We start from the raw sequence: 19,360 nt of genomic DNA, 5'->3' as shown, positions 1-19,360 counted from the left end.
GTCTATTTGGACTCTGGTTCCATATGAACCATAGAATTATTTTTTCTACATCCACAAAAAATGACATTGTATTTTAATGAGGATTGTGTTGAATCTGTAGATCACTTTGGGTAGCATAGACCTTTTAACAATGTTGGTTCTGCCAACCCACGAGCATTTGTTTACATCCTCTGTGATTTCCTTTCTCAGTAACTTGTAGCTCTCCCTGTAGAGGTCTTTTACTTCCTTGCTTAAATATACTCCTAGGTGTTTTATTTTCTTGGTTGCCTTTGTGAAAGGTATTGAATCTTTGAGTTAATTCTCTGCTTGACTGTTCAATACTCTTTTGCTTACTTTTCCAAAAATAAAATAGAGAATTGATTTTAAGCAATCACATAAAAGTAGGCAAAAGACACAAACTAAGTTTTTCAAAGGAAGATACAGAGATAGTCTACAGATATGTGAAAAAGTGCTCCACATCACGAATCATCAGGGAAACACAAATTCATTATACAATGTGGACTACCTTACTTGTATTAGAATGGTGATTGTTAAAAAAAAAATCAGAACATAATAGATGCTGGCGTGAAAGCAGAGAGAAAGGAATATTATACACTGTTGGTAGGGCTGCAAATTATCAACCTCTGTGGAAAACAGTATGGTGATTCTGCAAAGAAACAGATGTAGACCTACCAATTCAGTGCAATAATCTTCATTGCTGGTTTATCTACCTACAGGGAAAAAAAGCCATTTTACAGACACTTGAATGTTTATTATAGCACAGTTCACAACTGCAGAAATACAGAACCAACCCAAGTGCCCATGAGAATACGAGTGGATAAAGAAATTGTGACACACACACACACACACACACACACGGAGTACTACTCAGCCATAAAAAGAAATGAAATAATGTGGTTTGCAGCAGATTATTATCTTAAGTGAAGTATCTCAGGAATGGACAATCAAACATTGTATGTTATCACACATAAGTGGGAGCTAAACTATGGGTACACACAGGCACAAAGAGATATACAGGAAAAGAACATTGGAAAGCAAGAAGGGAGGAGGTGGGAAGGGAGATTTGGGTGAAAAGCTCAAATCTTATGGGATACAGTGAACACTGTTCTTGTGATCGACACATCGGAGCCATGACTTAAGCATTATACTCAGTATCCCTGTGACAAAAGCATTTGTACCCCCTTACTGTTTTGCAATTAAAAAAAAAAAGACCTCTTGGTCGAAGTGTATGTTTTGAGCTTTACAAGATTTTAAAAACATGTGAACTGAACCATATAAAGGTTTGTTATTATAAAATGCTATATTTAATTTTTTTTTCCTGAGGGATGTCCTCTTATATTTAATTAAATATTATGTTTATTTTTGTTTCATTTGTATATTCTAAATTATATAAAAAATTTTATGTAACTTAATAATTGCTAACAGTAATTTTCCTTATTACAGTACTGTGTCCATTACCAGTATTATTTTTATTTTGTTTTATCATTAATCGTAATATTCTCATATTTCATATATTGCAGATAGCCACAAATTTGAGTGAAAGAAAAAAGTAGAAACACTTGTGATAAAAATATTCTGGTAAAAATTAAACTCTAGTAAAGAGCTTCTAATTGACTTTATTTAGAGGGGGGCATTATGGGCATTAGGGTAGTGATGAAATGAGACTTACTTTATTTTTTATTAGTCTATCGCAGTTTAGATGAGGGAGACTTATAAGATAAATGTGCCTAGAAGTACTGTGATAGACTAAAAAAAAGTAAAAAAAAAAAAAAGCAATCTTCTGGCCTCAGCATCCTGAGTAGCTAGTTTTTAAAAAAATTTTTATAGTATGATGGTATCTCCTCATGTTACCCAGGCTTATTTCGAACTCCTGGTCTAAAGCCATCTTTCTATCTTGGCTTCCTAAAGTACAGGAATCAGGTGTGAGCCACCACATCTAGCCTGAAAAAGTTTATTTGATATTATAAAAACATATGTTATTACACATAGGATAAATATAATTTCCATATTGCATTATTGTATCTTAACAAAGGCTTTTTTTTTTTTTGCTTAACTCAAAAGTTTCATAAGATTTGTCTGTCACAATTGAGCATGTTAATGTACTTCCCCAAAATGAAGCATACTGATCTTTAATTACAGAGCTTGATAAAATGAACCCCACATAAGATGAACTATGTTTTTCCTATGTGATCAAATTTTATCCAGTTTTCTAGTTACCGAAAAACTATCTTTTTCCCTTTTTAACTATTTGTTCCCAGTGTCTAAACTCTAACCTTTGTGAGATGAATAAAATGGTAGTTTAAGTATTAAAAATCAGAAGTATTGCTGAGCAGAATTCTAGTTGTTAAAAATGCCAGATAAACTGTACATTTTTATTACATGTATTTCAACATATTACTTACAATTGAGTTCTGCTGAGACTTAAGATCCTGAAAAGTTCCAGGGTTTTCTTATGTGCATGATCCTTAGGGTATTATAAATTTGCTTACGTTTGTTTGAATTGTGTTGTTTTGTAGAAGTATTTAAAACTATCTGACTAATATTTGTTATGGTTTAAGAGCCTAACTTCTTTAAAAAGTCATGTTGATGAGTCACTCATTCATGCAAAGACAACCCGAGGTTGTAAATTTTACAAAGCTGGGAAAAGCTGGTCCATTAGAAAATGCAGCTTAGCTGATTTGTGAAGAGGGTTTGCTCCAAAGAGAGGTTTTTGTTTGAGAAGATTAACCCAGAACAGAACTGTACCAATCTGTAGATGAATATTTTAGGGATATGGTAGCCTGAGACTAAATTGAATTAAAATATCATAGCTTTTAACAAATTGCTGGTGAGTAAAGTTACATCAAGTGGTTTCTGGGCACCCAGTCTTGATTATATACAACTGAAAATAGTCTAAACTACAGCGTGGTCAAAATAGTGTAATCATAGTTAAAAGAAAATTTGCACAATAGTTTTTGAACTTAGGGCTTTTTAAAAAATTCATTTGAGAATGAAAATGATTTATCAATTTAAATATAAAAAAGTGTACATGGTAAGGAGTTCTTACCCTTTGAATTATATTTTCTGGTCAGTATTATTTCTTTGTTGTAAGACCTAGAAGGAGTGGCTTAGCCTGAAACTTCACTGCCCCATTTTAAATGTAAAAGAAATCTAGCCCTCTGATAGGAGTGATGGAATCTTCATAAGGAAATTCTGGAGTTGCCTTTAATAAGTACTTACTCTGTGGAACACTTTCCTTTTGTTTATGTGTATTTGAGAGGAGGGTGGAGATCGTCCACAGATCTGAATTTTCTAGGGCACTTTGCTATCATGTAATCTTAATGTAGTAATTTAGTATTTGAAGACTTTCAGGTGTCTGTATTCATTGCACATTGTTGTGGCGCAGGATGTTACTTTGACTCTGTCTGGACAACCTTGGCTTTAGGGATATTAGTGAAGGAATGCTATTCAAAACATCTTGTTCCCAGCTGTGTATTTATGGCCTAATCAAGAGTAACATATTTAAAATAATCTAGGAATTTGTCATTTAGAAAGTTTAATCTTAAATTAATGCCTATAGTGTTAACAAACATGGAGCTTAGCTAGGTTCATTTTCAGAGACAGCTTTTTTGTAAGTACTGAGTGCAAAGAATAATGTATTTCAGAGTGAAGGTAACTGAGAGGAAATCAATTTCTGAGCTCCATGAGTTACAATTTCAATGTTATTGAGTACAAGGGACATGAACTTGATAACAAATTTCCAAGGTATTCTAATGAGACAGAGGTAAAGGAAGTAAAGGAATTACTTTAATTTGCCACATGGATTTTGATTTACATTTCTCAGAGGTAAGTATACATGAAGACATTGTGGTGTTGTGTATAGGATTTGGATTGTGGAGTATCACAAACCTGAGTTTAAATATCATTTATTACTGTGTGGTATTAAATTAGTTTTCATAACCAATACCCACATTTCTTCCTCTCTACAAGTGGGAATGATGGTAATAATAATATACTTTCTGAGAGCTGTGTGGGAATTAAATGATATGTTTCTAAAGCAAACAATCCAGAGTCTAGGATATTCTTCTTCCACTCTCACCCCAACCCCAACTACCATGGGCTAAGAAATTATTCTTGTTAGCTATTTCTCAGAAAGCAGTTAAAATACTAAAAGAGTTAAAATACTCTCTACATGAGAGTATTTCTGAATATTTCAATAAAAGGAGGTAGTATTTCAATAAATATTTAGGTCACAATGTTTAAAAGCAGCAACAGTTAGGTGACCAATCTTCAGGGACTTTTTTCTTTCAAACTAATGCTCTGGGAGATGGCTCAGAATTCACTCATTTAGGCAATGAGTGATCCAGTGGGAAGAATTGGGAAAGGTGTCCTACTAAAAGTAAGATTACTAGACTCTTTCAAAGATTCAGCAAGCTTTTATGAAATTCATCCTTGTAGAAGTGTGGTAGTTAACCATGATATTATTATTACCTCTTTCTTCTGTTAACTTGGATAGGAGAATTAACACAAAGGGCTTCAAGGATAATTTCTTAATAAGGTTGACTTTGGCATTTTTAATTTTCTTCCATATGACTTAAGGGCTAGCTAACTTATTTGGAGTTCCACCTTAGAGAACTAGTTGTCTTAGAGATTTTGCTTAATTTCTAGTATCCAAAATAGAAAATATTATCTTTTTAGAAAAGCTCTATGTCTCCTTTTGGTTATAAAACCAAAAGTTTTGATATACTATATCATTTAAAAAATTTCCCCCAATTTATTATAGTTTAAACTTATAGAACATTTGTCTTAAGGGATTCTGAATATTCTTAAGTTTTATTGCAATGTGAGACCATAGGAAGAATTTGTTTTTAATTTTTTTGAAGAATGCATTTAAACAATTATCCTGAGTAGCAAAAAAGCGACATTAACAATATAAATTATATCACTGCTGTTTTATTGAGTTAGTAGGCAAACTGAAACATTAGCATGTATTTGTTTTACTGGAGTGTTAGTTGGAAACTACTAAACAAATAAGTTCCAGGCAAACCCTCCAAATTCAATTGGTTTATTTGTATCTATGAATAGCTCAATTGAGATATTATGTGAATCATAGAAGCCACAACTTGGCAACTTTTTAAAGATAGTATTCTATTGGAGGTATGTCTAGATTTGAAATATTTAGACCTGAGGAGACTTTCTAAAGTAAAATCTCATATACCAGTGGGATTATGATAAGATTTATTTTCTAAACTTTAGTCAGTGAATTCAAATTATTTAATGTTATGAAAGTTAGCAAAATTAAAATTGATATCATTTGCTCCTTCCTTTCTTCATCTTCAACATGCCTTTATTAGGGGTGCAAGATACTAAGGTAGGTATTGGGAATGTAGTTTGCTGCTTTTTCTCCTAATAAACCTTTTAAAACCTTTCCCCACTTTTGTATCTTCCGTGGTACAAATTACCTTCCTAACACCTGGGTTAGAAATGTTTGAAATTTACTAAACTTGTTTCTCTTCTTTAGTTTCTTTAGCTACTACCGTTTCTCACAGGTTCTTTTGACTCTCAGTCCTCCATTTCTATTGCCACAATGCTAGTCTGGCTTATAGTCCTGTGTAGGTTCATACCACCCTTAAGGTAATCTTTCTCACTAAGTACCTGACAATTTGTTCAGCGATTTTTCTGTGCTGCCTGATTAGCAACCTTATTCAAATTTAGATTATCTCTATTTTTTTTTGTAAGGAGTTAATAGGCAATGAGATCAATCAATGAAGAAATTGTAGTTTGGTAGGAAAGTAAGTGATGGAATTTGATAAGCCAAAAGAAAAAGTCCCGTCTACAGCTAATTTCTCTGTTCTCTGTCTCTGGTTTTAATTAGTGTTGTTCCCTTTTGTATTCTGAGAACCAAAGCTTTCATTGTTCAATTCACTCCGAAATTCCTTTTCTACTTTTCATAGGCTTTCTTGCAGTGCAGACAAGTGTGGTTCAAGTTTTTCTTTTTGCATAGTTTGAACTATATAGGTTATAGTGTTTATTAGATAAAATATGAGAGGCAAGTGATATTACAAAAAGGCAAAAGAAAGTCTGAAACAAATGTAATAACATAAGGAATAGTTAATGAGATGCAGAATAATTTAATAAGTCTGGAACTGAAAATTTAGAATGCAAAACACAATTATGGACAGTGCTTAGAGTTTGCAGCTTATTTAGTCTAAGATAATTTCTTCAAAAATCTTATTTTTACCTTAGTTACAGGGACATACTTAAAAAGTAGGGAGTTGTTTAATTAAAAATATGCTTATAGTTTTATTATACTATGAAGGAAGTCTGTTTTGAAAAATCCCATGCTTTATGTTTGCCACAGGAAATGAACAACAACTAATGTGAGTAAGGGAATTTTTTATCTATTAGAGTTAAGTTGAATCTGCAGCTTTCTTAGGGAATCCATAGTTTGTGGAATTTTCTGAATTCTTATGGGACAGTTTGTCTGGAATGAATCTCATGTGCCCAAACTGACTCTCAGAATTGACCTAACCTCTTTTGGTCAGTTTAAGCAGAGTGATCTGAGACCAATCTGTTCCTTATTCTTAAGTTAAATCAAAGATAGTTGTATCTAGAGCTTGAGCCTACATGGAACCAGACAAGGGGTTATCTTGTTGCCATCAAGAGTAATATTCGAAGATACAGTATTTAAATTAAAAAAAAATTCTTTTGCAAATTTAAACCTTGTTATCTCTGACAATAAGAGTTTTTGTTTTGCCTAGAGCTTAGGGTAGTGTGCATTCTGACTTAAGAGCTTAGGGTAGTGTTTATTCATGTATCAAGAACATGAATATTTAGGGCGAAAAGTATGTTGTAAATATGAGATGAAGAGTTATTTTAGAAGTGCAGGTATGTTTTACTATTAGAACACCTTGGAATCATTTCATTTAATGTAAAAGCCAACTGGATGGGTTTATATTGTATCAGTACTTTTGGAGTCTTTGGCTCTATAAGGGTTTATGAAGTTGAAGAAAATTCATGAACAAAGTGGGTAATGTTCAAGTAAACCAAAATGCCCATGTTACCCATAACAATTTCTTTTAAATCAGTATACATAATGTAATGGTTAAGACTAAATGGACACTGGCGTCTCATTGGGTGGGTTCATATCTTAGCTTTACCATTTGCTAGTTACATGATCTTTGGCATGTTAATTTCCCTATGTTTCTCTATCTGTAGTTTCTTGGGGAGTAAGCATTTAATGAGATACTTTGTGTAAATATCAGTATCTTAGCAGGCACTCAATATTTGTTACTGTTACTGATGTTCATTTTCAAGAAACTTTTATTATTCTTGGCTTTCTTTTCAATAGCATGGTTCTGATGTAAGTCGCAGGGTTAAAATATATAAATATATAAATTAACATGTAAAATTTATTTGAGTTTTTAATCAGTAGACTAAATTCTGTATTAAGAAAAATCAGGACTGGAGGCATTTTATGTGTAGTTAAAACTACTTTTGTTTAATCATTCTTCTTTAGTGTGAACAGACAACCTGTAGAATGTGTAAAAATATTTGCACACTATATCTGAGAGGAGAGTAATATCCAGATTTTATAAGAAACTCAAAAGACCTCAGTAGCAGCAAAACAACCCCTTTAACGAGTGGGCTAAGGGCATGAACAGACTTTTTTCCTTTTTTTGAGACAGAGCCTCAAGCTGTCACCCTGGGTAGATTGCTGTGGCATCACATCTCACAGCAACCTCCACCTCCTGGGCTTAAGCGATTCTCTTGCCTCAGCCTCCCAAGTAGCTGGGACTACAGGTGCCCGCCACAAGGCCCGGCTATTTTTTGGTTGTAGTTGTCATTGTTGTTTGGCAGGCCTGGGCTGTATTCAAACCTGCCAGCTCTGGTGTATGTGGCTGGCACCTTAGCCGCTTGAACTACAGGCACCGAGCAAACAGAAATTCTTTTAAAGAAGACAGATGGTCACCAAGTATATAAAAAATGTTCAATATCACTAATCAAAGAAATGCAAATTAAAACCACAATGTAGATCAGCCTCGTGTCTTCCCTATAATCCTAGCATTTTGGGAGGCTGAAGTGGTAGGATTACTTGAAGCCACCCTGAGCAAGATCAAAACCCCATCTCTACCAAAAAAAAAAAAAAAAGGAAAAATTATCCAGATATGGTGGCATTAGCCTTAGTCCAGCTACTCAGGAGGCGAGGCAGGAGGATTGCTTGAGCCCAGGAGTTTGGAGTTGCAGTGAGTTATGATGAGTCCAGTACACTCTTCTAGCCTGCGTGACAGAGCAAGAGCCTGTCTCAAAACAAAACAAAAAACACATTGAGGTAATCATCTTCCATCAATCAGAGTGGCTACTATTAAAAAGACAAATGATAACAGATATTGATAAGGATATAGAGAAATGCTTATACATCTACATTCCTACATTTGTAGGAAATTCATATACACTGTTGATGGAAATGTGAATTAGTGCAGTCTCTGTGGAACAAAGGATGGAAATTTCTCAAAGAACCAAAAATAGAATTATCATATAATCTGGTTATTCTACTTGTTGAGTATCTGCCCAAAGGAAAAGAAGTCAATCTATTATATATATGTATAATATATATAATATTAATATATATAAAAAATAGCTGCACACATATGTTTATTGCAACACTAGTCACAATAGTAGATTATGGAATCAAGCTAATTGTTCATCACTGGAGGACTGGCTAAAGAAAATGGATATATGCACAATGGAATACTTTCAGCTAAAGAAAAGAAAGAAATCATGTCTCTTCAGCAACATGGGTGGAACTGGTGGCCATTATCTTAAGTGAAACAACTCAGACACAAATACCAAATAGTCTCACTTATAACTGGGAGCTAAATAATGTGTACACATGAAATTAGAGTGTGGAATAAAGGACAGTGGATATACTTAGGTCCAGTGGAGTTGGAGTGGAGTACGTAATGGGAAGTTGCTTAGTGGGTAGACTGTGTTGCTTCAGTGAATGCCCTGATTTCACCATAGTGCAATATATCAATGTAGCAAAACTATATACTTGTACCTCATGAATATATACAAATAAAAAATAAATGGTAAAAAAACAAAACAAATAATATAGACTTGAAAGCTAATTATGGCTAAAGAATGGAAAGTGGTTTTAGTTGGTAGATATATTGGTAGAATGCTTGAAAAGTCATCTATTCCACTGGCTGATTAGAATATTTGTGAGGATCTGATTGTAAAACTTAATTTTGATAAGCTTCTCAGGTGATTTTATATATATTAGAGTTTTGGAACCACTGATGAATTTCTACTAATAGTTTTTAGGATTTTGGCTTTTGTCTCTTCTGATGGAAGCTCTTTTGTTCCCCAGAAGTAAACTGAGTAAGCTGTTCCTAAAGAACTACCATTTCCACATCAGGAAAATTTCAAAGCTTTCAGAATCAGTCTTAGTTGAAGGACAGGGAGATCTGTGAATATCCTTCTGCTCTAAGTCCTTTCTCAAATGACACGCCTGTGGTGGAGGAACATGTGATGTTAATGATGATGCACAGTAGTGTGGAATGTGTCAGAGGTTTCACTGGTGTTTCCTGAAATGTTCATGTTTCTTAGCATGGTAGGGATTGTAGGTGAGGAGATGTATGTTAGGAAAGCTTAAGGTGGTCTTCCAGGGCCAGGATTATAATTAGGTTGATGCATTTTAAACTGAAACTCTTGACACTACACATGCTGCCATTTTTAGTGGAATGTGTGTAATCTGTGGCTTATGTAGCTTTGGGCTAGAAATATGGCTTTATCAATTAACTCACTTTTCTAGCAACTTCACACTTCCCTAAACTTCAATGTCCTCAGCTGAAAGTGGGCACGATTATTTCTTACATTCTAAGATTATTGTGAGGATTAATGACCTAAAGCATATTTTTGGAGTGCTTAGTGTAGTTCTGTCCCAGAGTAGTCATTCCAATAAATGGTGACTATTACTCAATGTCTTTAAGATAAGACATAAAATGCAAATACGCCTTGTGAAGTTATAGGCTAAATGTGTTTGTTAAATTGTGAAATATCATATGCTTTTCTGTTCTGATGTGGTATAATAGCTAGGAACCAGGGAGGCACTGGATTGTGTGAAGAGACTTTTTTGGGGGAAAAAAATGTAGGCTTCCATTTTTTAAAAAACTACCCATATTCTGGCAATTTTTTTTTTTTAATTTTTATTATTTTTGGGGGGGACATAGTCTCACTTTGTCACCCTTGGTAGAGTGCTGTGGTGTCATAGCTCATAGCAACCTCAAACTCCTGGCCTTAAGCAATTCTCTTGCTGCAGCCTCCCAAGTAGCTGGGACTACAGGTGCCCGCCACAACACCCAGTTATTTTTAGAGACCAGGTCTCCCTCTAGCTCAGGCTGGTCTTGAACTTGTGAGCTCAGGCAATCCACCCATCTTGGCCTCCCAAGTGCTAGTATTACAGACATGTGCCACTGCACTCGGCCTTTTGGTAAATTTTAAATGTGGTTCTAGTACAGATAATTTTTATAGCTCCAGACTATTCCTATAGCTCAAGACATTTTTGTTGTTGGGGAATCATTGAGGGTACAATGAGCCAGGTTTTACTGCTTGTGTTTACTGTGTGAAGTCCCTCTATTAATAGTGTTCTGCCCCCAAGAGGTGTGTCACACATTGTGGTCCCACAACCCCTCTGTCCTTCCCTCTGCCCCTTTCCCCATTCCCCTCCCCCCCACCATGGACTAGCATTAATTGTCCTCGTATCAGAATTAAGTACATTGGATTCTTGCTTCTCCATTCTTGTGATGCTTTACTAATAAAAATATTTTTCACCTCCATCCAAATTAATACAAAAGATGTAAAGTCACCATCCTTTTTAGTGGCTATATAGTATTCTATGGTATACATATACCACAGCTTGTTAATCCATTTCTGGATTGGTGGGCATTTAGGTTGTTTCCACATTTTGGCCATTGTAAATTGAGCTGTGATAAACAGCCTAGTGTAAATATCCTTATGATAAAATGATTTTTTTTCTTCTGGGTAGATGCCCAGTTAACGGGATTGCAGGATGAAATGGGAGGTCTAGTTTGAGTTCTTTGAGGGTTCTCCATACTTCCTTCCCAAAAGGGTTATATTAGTTTGCAGCCCCCCACTTCATTTAGGATTATATTCGTCAAAGCTATTCATGTAAATACAAAAGATGCAAGTCTCTATCTTTTTATGGCATAATAGTATTCCATGGTATACATATACCACAGTTTATTAATCCGTTCATGGTTTGATGGGTGCTTGGGTTGTTTTTTGATCTTTGCAATGGTGAATTGAGCTACTATAAACATTCAAGTGAAAATGTCCTTCTTGTAAAATGATTTTTTTATTCAGGGAGTGTAGAGGAATGAACACCATGCTTGCAAAGACAGTTACTGATTCTTACCACATTAAAAGGAAACGCTGAGAACAGGACAGACTCCTGGCAAGCCTAGAGATGTTTTGTGACTTAGGGGCAAGCCCTCAAGTAACTCAGTGTTCCTGAATGAGAAGATCCACAGGTGTTAAACATTGATGCTTGGTGCTTCTTCATGGGGCTTGTGGGGGAAGAACACACGAGGAAAGAGCATATGGGGAAAAGCACGTGGCAATCCTTAGGCATGCAGCCCCTGTATGGCATTACTTTAACTCTACACACCTGTTGTGTATCACCTTAATAAATAGCCATTGTGGAGGGGACTCAGGGCTCTCCTGCACCTCTGGTTAGCCCACCTCTTGCAAGCTAGCACTTTAATCCGGGTCATGCCTGGTTCTTTTGTGCAGTGCCAGGAGGCATAGTGTTCCCTGCGGCGACAAGGGAGATACCTAGTAATGGGATAGTGGGATCAAATAGGATGTCTGCTTTTAATTCTTTGAGGATTCTCTACATTTCTTTCCAAAAACACTGTACTAGTTTTCTGTCCCACTAGCAGTGTTTAAGTGTTCCCTTCTTTGCACAGCCATGCCTGCATCTGTAGCTTTGGGACCTTCTGATGTGGGCTGTTCTCACTGGGGTTAGGTGCTATCTCAAAGTGGTTTTGACTTCAGGATGATGAGAAATTTTTCATGTGTTCGTTGACCACAGGTAGCATTTTAAATTTTGAATTACCTACTACAGGTTGAGAGCTTTCCAGAAATGGATCATACTGCATTCCAGCGAGTGTTAGAATAAAAATTTGTTCCTTTCCTTGAACCTGCACATATTTGAAGTTTACAGTTCAAAAAGGATATAGCTTGGTTACATATATCCTGATGTTTTATCATGTGGAATGTGTTCATTAGTTAGCCAATGCATGACAGTTTTAAAATTGTGCTACCCTTATCAAGAAAAGAAAACATAGATATTTTAGTAGGTTTCTCAGCTCTTATGAAAGTTGGAAAGAAATCAAGAAGGTTAGAGTAATATTGGGATTATGCTTTTATTTGTCTATTTTGTATTTAAGCCTTTAGCTAGCAGATTGAAGTGTATTTGTGAAAACTCTTAAGACTTCAGTATTTTCTTGAAAATTAGCTTAGTACTATTGTTTACATTTTAAAATTAGTGCTTCCAATAGGATTTTGGTTTTCATCTATCCTGAATTCTAACTAAGAGTGCACAATTTGAAAAAAAGCAAAAAGATGCACAGTCAGCAGAAAAAAGAGATGGTCTGAGCATTTGTGCGTTAAATATGCATGTTAATTATGAAAAAAATTAGGAAAATATGAAAACAGATGTTACATAAATTATTGCAGTCCCAGGGAAGCAGTAACTTATACACTGACGATAATTTTTGTATGTGCATGTGTATATCTATTTCTAGATTTCTCAATTTTTATGCAATTCCTAGGAAAATAACTAGAAAAAGAACTGGTATATCCTTTCAGTGAGACTGTGGTAAACATTCCCTCTGTGTATGGATTGTTGAGGAAGTTCTTTTGTTTCATACAGTCTTGCTGTAGAGATGGTGTTCTGTGTTTCCTAATTCTGCCCACAGTGTTTGTTTGTTTGTTTGTTTGTTGAGAAAGAGCCCCACTCTGTCACCCTAGGTAGAGTGTTGTAGCATCATAAGAACTCATAGCAACCTCAGTCTTCTGGGCCCAAGCACTTTTTGCCTCAGCCTCCCTAGTAGCTGGGACTACAGGTGCCTGCTACTACTCTTAGCCAGTTTCCTATATTTAGCAGAGACAGGGTCTCGCTCTTGCTCAGCCTGGTCTCAAACTCCTACAATTCACCTGGCTTGGCCTCCCAGAGTGCTAGGATTACAGGCATGAGGACTGCACCCAGCCATAGTGTTCTTTTTCTCTTCTTCCTTGATTTATCTGATGGTCTGTCAATTTGTTCTTTTATTTGATATATTCTGTCACAACAAAAAGGTTAATTAATGATCCTAGCAGAGTAAGAAATTGAAAACTGGCCTAAAATTAAGAATTGATCTAAAGGGTTTATTTAGAAATAATACAGCTGATAGCTACTCAGGACACTGATTGTAGTGCCAATTTTCCTTTAATTACCGTCAAACTTGCTGAAGAAATTGCCATCATTCTCTGCAGAGTGGTGATGTAGCAGTATGACAGTATATGTTATGTTACTTAAATATACATTCTATTAAGTGAACATATTTTGGGATACTGAAAGATATGAGTATCTTTCATATTAAAGAGCTATCTATATGATAAAAATATTTTGTAATTTTACAAAAGAAAGATGAGAGATATATGCTTTGTTTTAGTGGCATAGTAATTTTAGTTTAATCATACAAGAAAAACCAAGTGAATATCAGTGCCTGTGGCTCAAGTGGCTAACGTGCCGGCCACATACACCTGAGCTGGTGGGTTCGAATCCAGCCCGGGCCCACCAGACAACAACGCTGCAACCAAAAAATGGCCAGGCTGCTGCTTGGGAGGCGGAGGCGGGAGAATCGCTTGAGCCCAAGAGTTGGAGGTTGCTGTGAGCTGTGATGCCATGGTACTCTACTCAGGGAGACAACTTGAGGCTGTTTCAAAAAAACAAACAAACAAAAAAACATAAAAACAAAACCAAGTGAATATATTGCTGCCCAAGGATAGCTGACAATATTTATTTTCCATATCATTGCCGGGTCCTCCAGCAGTCGCAGTTGAGGGAAGATGGGGGCCAGCCCGATCTCATCCCAGGGGCTGAGGGGTATGGTGAGTGTCGGTGGCTTGAACAGGAACACATGGAGCCAGGAGTCTGTCGAAGCAGGATCTCAACTTTATTGCGTCAAGGAGCCGCTTATATAGGGCTTGGGGAAGGGGCGGGGAAAGGAGGCTGGGGATGAGGTATGTGAAATGGTGTGATGGGTGGTAAAACAGGGTTGGGCCAATGGCATGGTACCACGTTGGCTGTATCTAGGTAGAGGCAGTTCAGGCCGGGCCTTGCTGAGTCATTGCTACGCAGAAGTAGCTCGATGGACCCGCTTCTAGTCAAGCTCGGAAGTTGCACTAGGCCTCAGGCAGGGCCCAACATATCATAATATAATTTAGAAAGGTATTTCTTAACTTCTCAAATAGGATTGAGAATTAAAATAAGGACATGCTACATCAGAATGTAATAAATCATTCTCTTTGCCAAATGAATATACAAACAAATAAAACCTGGATTGTATTCAATAAAATGGATATATCTAAGAGGGCAAAAACAGTTTCTAGAAATCCTTTTTCCAGAAGGGTGACTTTATTATTTGGTTTTAGTAACATGTAATGCTAAAATGTGTTTGAAATAATTAATTTCTGTTCAATCTTAGCAGGTTTCAGCTAGATCTGTTATCATGCTTTTCAGTTCCATGTTATTGATTTATGTTTCATTTATGTATTATATTATAATACCACTACTATCTTTGTGTACATGTGCTGAGCTGCCAATAAACTCTCACCAGGTTTTTGAACATGAAGAAGTAACAGAGAATGAAATCTAGAGGAGGGTGATAATATGTTTAGTAACTGTTTTATTAGTAAGAAGTTCTTTACTTAATTGGATAGCCTACTTAAGAAATTCATTTGTCATTTTTGTAGATTTTATGTAACTATATCATTTATAATCTGTGGTACAAGGTGTTAGTAAAGGTGATAAGATTTTTTCTTTTTATCTGGAAAAAGACTATGGAGATTAATATTACCTCACAAATAATATTCACTTGCCATCACTGATGTATCTGTATTCTAATTTTACATTTTATTAATGCTTTGGAATCCATTTTCAATGGAATTTTTTTCACATTTGTTTTCAAATGTCAAATTTCCATTTTTTATATTATGTGATTTTTAAATTGTGATATTATCTTCCTATGTGTTAGAATAGTATGCTTGTTATTTTAACACATATAATTTCATTGAAAAGTTAAATGAAGTTGTAACAGGTGATTTTTTTTATAGTGAAGCTTTATGTATATGTGTGTATATACATATATATAAATGCCATTTATTAGTAGTATTATAAAATATCTCCCTTTCTTCCAGGAGTTAACATAGGTAAGGAAGTGATTAATGAGTATGCTAATATTTGTCCTATAAGCAGCTATTCTTTTGACATGAATTTTTTTGGCCTTCGTTTTGCATTTTTGCTTATGGTTTAGGGTTCCTTCTGAGATAGGAACATTTGAAGCTATTTTATTTATTTTTCTAGGTTAATGCTGTGTTTCTACCATCTCAGTTGAAGGAGAACTTAGCTGGTCTCTATTTCTTGATTTTCTTCAATTCTTACTTGCCTACCCAGAGTTATATTTGGAGAACTCTGTCGTACTGACTCTGATGTCATCTTTGACCTATAACAAGAACATGCATTTTCAAGTGTCAACTGGATTTGTGGACCAGTAAAATTCTCCCTGAAAGGTAAGCATATAATCATTCAAAATATATGTTTTAAAATGCAGTACTCTCAATATCCTTACGATTGTAATGCCTTCTAGGTTTTTGTACAAAAAAAGCATATGTGGTGTCTGCACAATTCTATCAAATTTAGACTGTAGGCTCCTTACCAGAATAATATTGTCCCCTCAACAAGGTTACTTGGTTTCCTGATCTGTTTCTTTCCACCTCCTAAAATTCAGTTTTCATTCTTTTAATTTTCTTCATTATGTTGCCTCTCATTTAGCCAAGTTTTTAGGGAGGCTTTAAAAAATGTTTTTCCATAAGCAGACTTTTTCTAAACTAACTTTTTATATTTCCCTTTTCTATTTTCATCCCCTTTAAACATTTAACATTTGTTAAAGGAGAGGAAATTAAAATTATTGAACTTAGAGTTCAAGATATCTGAGATAGGTAGCATTCACTTCCCATCACAACTCATACTAAGAATCAAAATTTACATTCATGAACTAGTTCCCACAGGTATAAATGCAGCTGGAACAAAACTTGAAGTAATTCTAACCCTGCCTAGTGGAGATATGCTCTATGTTGTATTATATTCTTTGTGTATTTCTTTTAATACTTACTAGTATATGTCACCTTTGCAATTTCAGAAACTCTGCGTTAAATTTCTTGTGTGTTTATTCATGACTAATTTGTTGGAAAAGTAAAAGAAATGAGGCAGTTTCTTTACTGCCCCAGTCAAGTTGCCTCTCCTATCTGCTCTGTGTTTCTCATCGCTCTCCCAAATTCCATGTAAGTTATCTCCTGACTTACATGGAAAGAACTGGGTAATTACTGGGAAACACCAGAGCACTTATTAGATTCCTCTGTAGTCAGAATGCAAATTACAGGTAGTGAGATCTCAAATGTTGAAAAGAGAAGAAGTCCTTGGTAGCATCATGCCTTTTAGTAAGGTATATGTTTCATGATTCTCTCCTTGTTCTGTCCATATCCATTGTATGTGAATCCTGATGTCCTCAAGTAATTCTTGGTTTGAAACTTTTAAACTTTTCAAGTCCTGAATATCAGCGGAGAATAGCTCAGATCCTTTCCTGAAGTAGTCTCTTCTTGTACCAATTCTCATTTTATTTGACATTTTTATCCTTGTAAAAAGTTGCAGGAATTTTTTTCCTGCTTATAAAAGTAGTATTTCTGTTAGAAAGTTTGGTAGTTATAGGAAAGTATAGAGAAGACATAAGTTATCCCCCATCCTATTCTGCAGAGATGAATATCAGTATGGTCACCTTGAAAGTATTCCTCTTGGCCATCTAGTGACCATAGTGATATTCAGCAGTAAGGTATGAAGCACTTTTTCTAAACTAATTTTGAGAACTTAATTATCAGACTTTGTATGATGATGGCTCTGATGGCCATTCCAGAAAGAGTTCCGAAATTGCTTCGAAGGGTGTACTAGGTGCTTGTGTTGGTGCATTAGGTGCTTGTGTTGGTGCATAGCTTCCCAAGGGGAGTACCTCGAAAGTGACTATTCAGCAATGAGGTATTTAGGGCTTTTTGTAGGATAACTTTACAAGCTTAATTGTTCTTCCATTGTTTGGTGTTAGGGGAAATGTCTGGGATGAAGTAAAAACTTTGGAAATTCACAATAGTAGATGGAATTTAAAAGTGTAAGATTGATGCAATGAAGTAAATATGGATAGAGGAGATTTAAAGTCCTAGCCGTGGGCACCTCAAGTAAAGCACTTGGGAGAAGAAGAAGAATTGGTAGAGAATGCCAGGAAAGGAAAACATTGTGAGACAACAGGAAAAGTCATTTATCTTTCAGAATATCTGAAAATGCTATAAATGTTTCCAGGAAGAAAGAGTAATCGTCTGTGAGAAATCTTCCTATTAGACGATGTTAGAGATGGATTGTGACTTGACTGTTAGATTTAGCAATAGGAGGTCATGGGTGACTTTGAGAAGAGCAGCTTCAATAGAAAACAAAAGTGTGATTGGTGTGGGTTCAAGGGAGAGTGAGTGGAAAACCCTATGTGACAGCTTAAGAGGGAAATTAGGGTCAAGAGGGATTTTCTTAAATAGAGAAATACTGTACAATAAAGGAGTGTTGCAATAAAGAGGAATAAACTGATGATGCAAGAAAGAGTGGAGAATTGTCAAAGAAAAAAACAGAATTGCTTTAAATAGGAGCATGGGTGGTTCATTTCTTTCTTTCTTTTTATTTATTTACTTTTTGAGAACTGGTCTTGCTCTGATGCCTGGGCTAGAGTGCAGTGGCAGCATTATAGCTCACTGCAAGCTCAAACTCCTTGCTCAGTCTTTCCTCCTGCCTCATTATCCAGTACCTGGGAATATAGGCATGTGTTACTACTCCTGGTTAACGTGTGTGTGTGTGTGTGTGTGTGTGTGTGTGTGTGTGTGTTTGTAGAGGGGAGATCTCACTTCTTACTCATACTGGGTTTATTCTTAATAATTGGAAGGAAGGCATGGTATATGGTCACAGTACTGCCACTAGAATATGTGACATACACAAAGCATCTTGATTAGCTGCTTCTCAGTTCTTTAGGCTTGTCTTATAATTCTTACTCCATTGTGGTTTTATCATATTCTTAGTAAATGTGAATTTATGTATGGTGGTTTCAAGTTGAGGAATTTTGTGATTAAAAAAAAAAACTTTTGTTAATGGAATGAAGACATAGAATAGGTCATCATTTATGAATGGTACCCCTCTTGATGTTTTGTAAAAGTTTCATGTTTATAAATATTTCTATTCTAGAGAAACACGGGGTTACATTAAGATTAGAAGCAGGGCTATCAACTCCTGTCTTATGCCAGCCTTACAGAGTTTATGCTTCAAACTCACTTATGAGAAAGATGATAAAAGTACTTCATGTCCCTGATTGCTTAAATACGGGTGAAACTGTAATTGTAAAACTCTACAAATGCCAAGGGTCCATTGTGTTAGTTATGATTCATATTTCTTCCTATCACTTCAGCCGCAGAGTGCACTTGATAAATATGAGATACAATAATGGCACCAGAATTCTAGTATTTACCAGTTGGTGTAATGTCATCTCTGGTATCTCTCATGTGTTTCTGAGTTATAACATTATTCTTCCTACCCATTTTTGCTCAAGCTCCCAGCTCTCTGCAGTGATACAGTAGTCACATTCTATCTGTGGGTTCCTTTTCTCAGTTTTAACTATCCGTGGTTTTACTTACCCACACTCTAGTCTGAAAATAGGAAAATAGAGTGGGATGTCTTTGGGGGGTGGGGAGGGAAGGGAAAGGACCACATTCACATAATTTCGATTATAGCATATAGTTATAATTGTTCCATTTCATTATTAGTTACTGTTAACCTCTTACTGTGCCTAATTTATAAATTAAACTTTGTATATATGTATAGGGATAAATAGATTTCAGGCATCTGTTGGAAGTCTGGGAAGATACCACCTGTGGATAATAGGGGACTACTGTGTGACTTCTCCTCTGGCTGTAAATACTGCTCATGGTACCCTGTGACATGATTCGAGTTTCATTT

At 35.6% G+C, this 19,360-nt stretch overlaps 1 protein-coding gene across 23 annotated transcripts in view; it reads left to right on the top strand.

Annotated features, from left to right (window-relative positions):
• TBC1D5 (TBC1 domain family member 5) overlaps positions 1 to 19,360 on the top strand; it is a 584,642-nt gene that overhangs the window by 150,165 nt on the left and 415,117 nt on the right. For 19 of the 23 annotated variants that reach the window (XM_053598465.1, XM_053598460.1, XM_053598458.1 and 16 more), the window contains one exon: positions 15,635 to 15,840. The exons of 3 other annotated variants lie outside the window; for them this stretch is intronic. The gene's annotated coding sequence lies outside the window, so the exon portion shown is untranslated. The remainder of the gene's footprint in view (positions 1 to 15,634; positions 15,841 to 19,360) is intronic. One more of the 23 variants, XM_053598459.1, reaches the window with a different exon arrangement.

The sequence above is a fragment of the Nycticebus coucang genome, chromosome 8 (genome assembly GCF_027406575.1).
Source record: "Nycticebus coucang isolate mNycCou1 chromosome 8, mNycCou1.pri, whole genome shotgun sequence".
NCBI classification, from domain to species: domain Eukaryota; kingdom Metazoa; phylum Chordata; class Mammalia; order Primates; family Lorisidae; genus Nycticebus; species Nycticebus coucang.
This window is presented reverse-complemented; position numbering and strand designations above follow the sequence as displayed.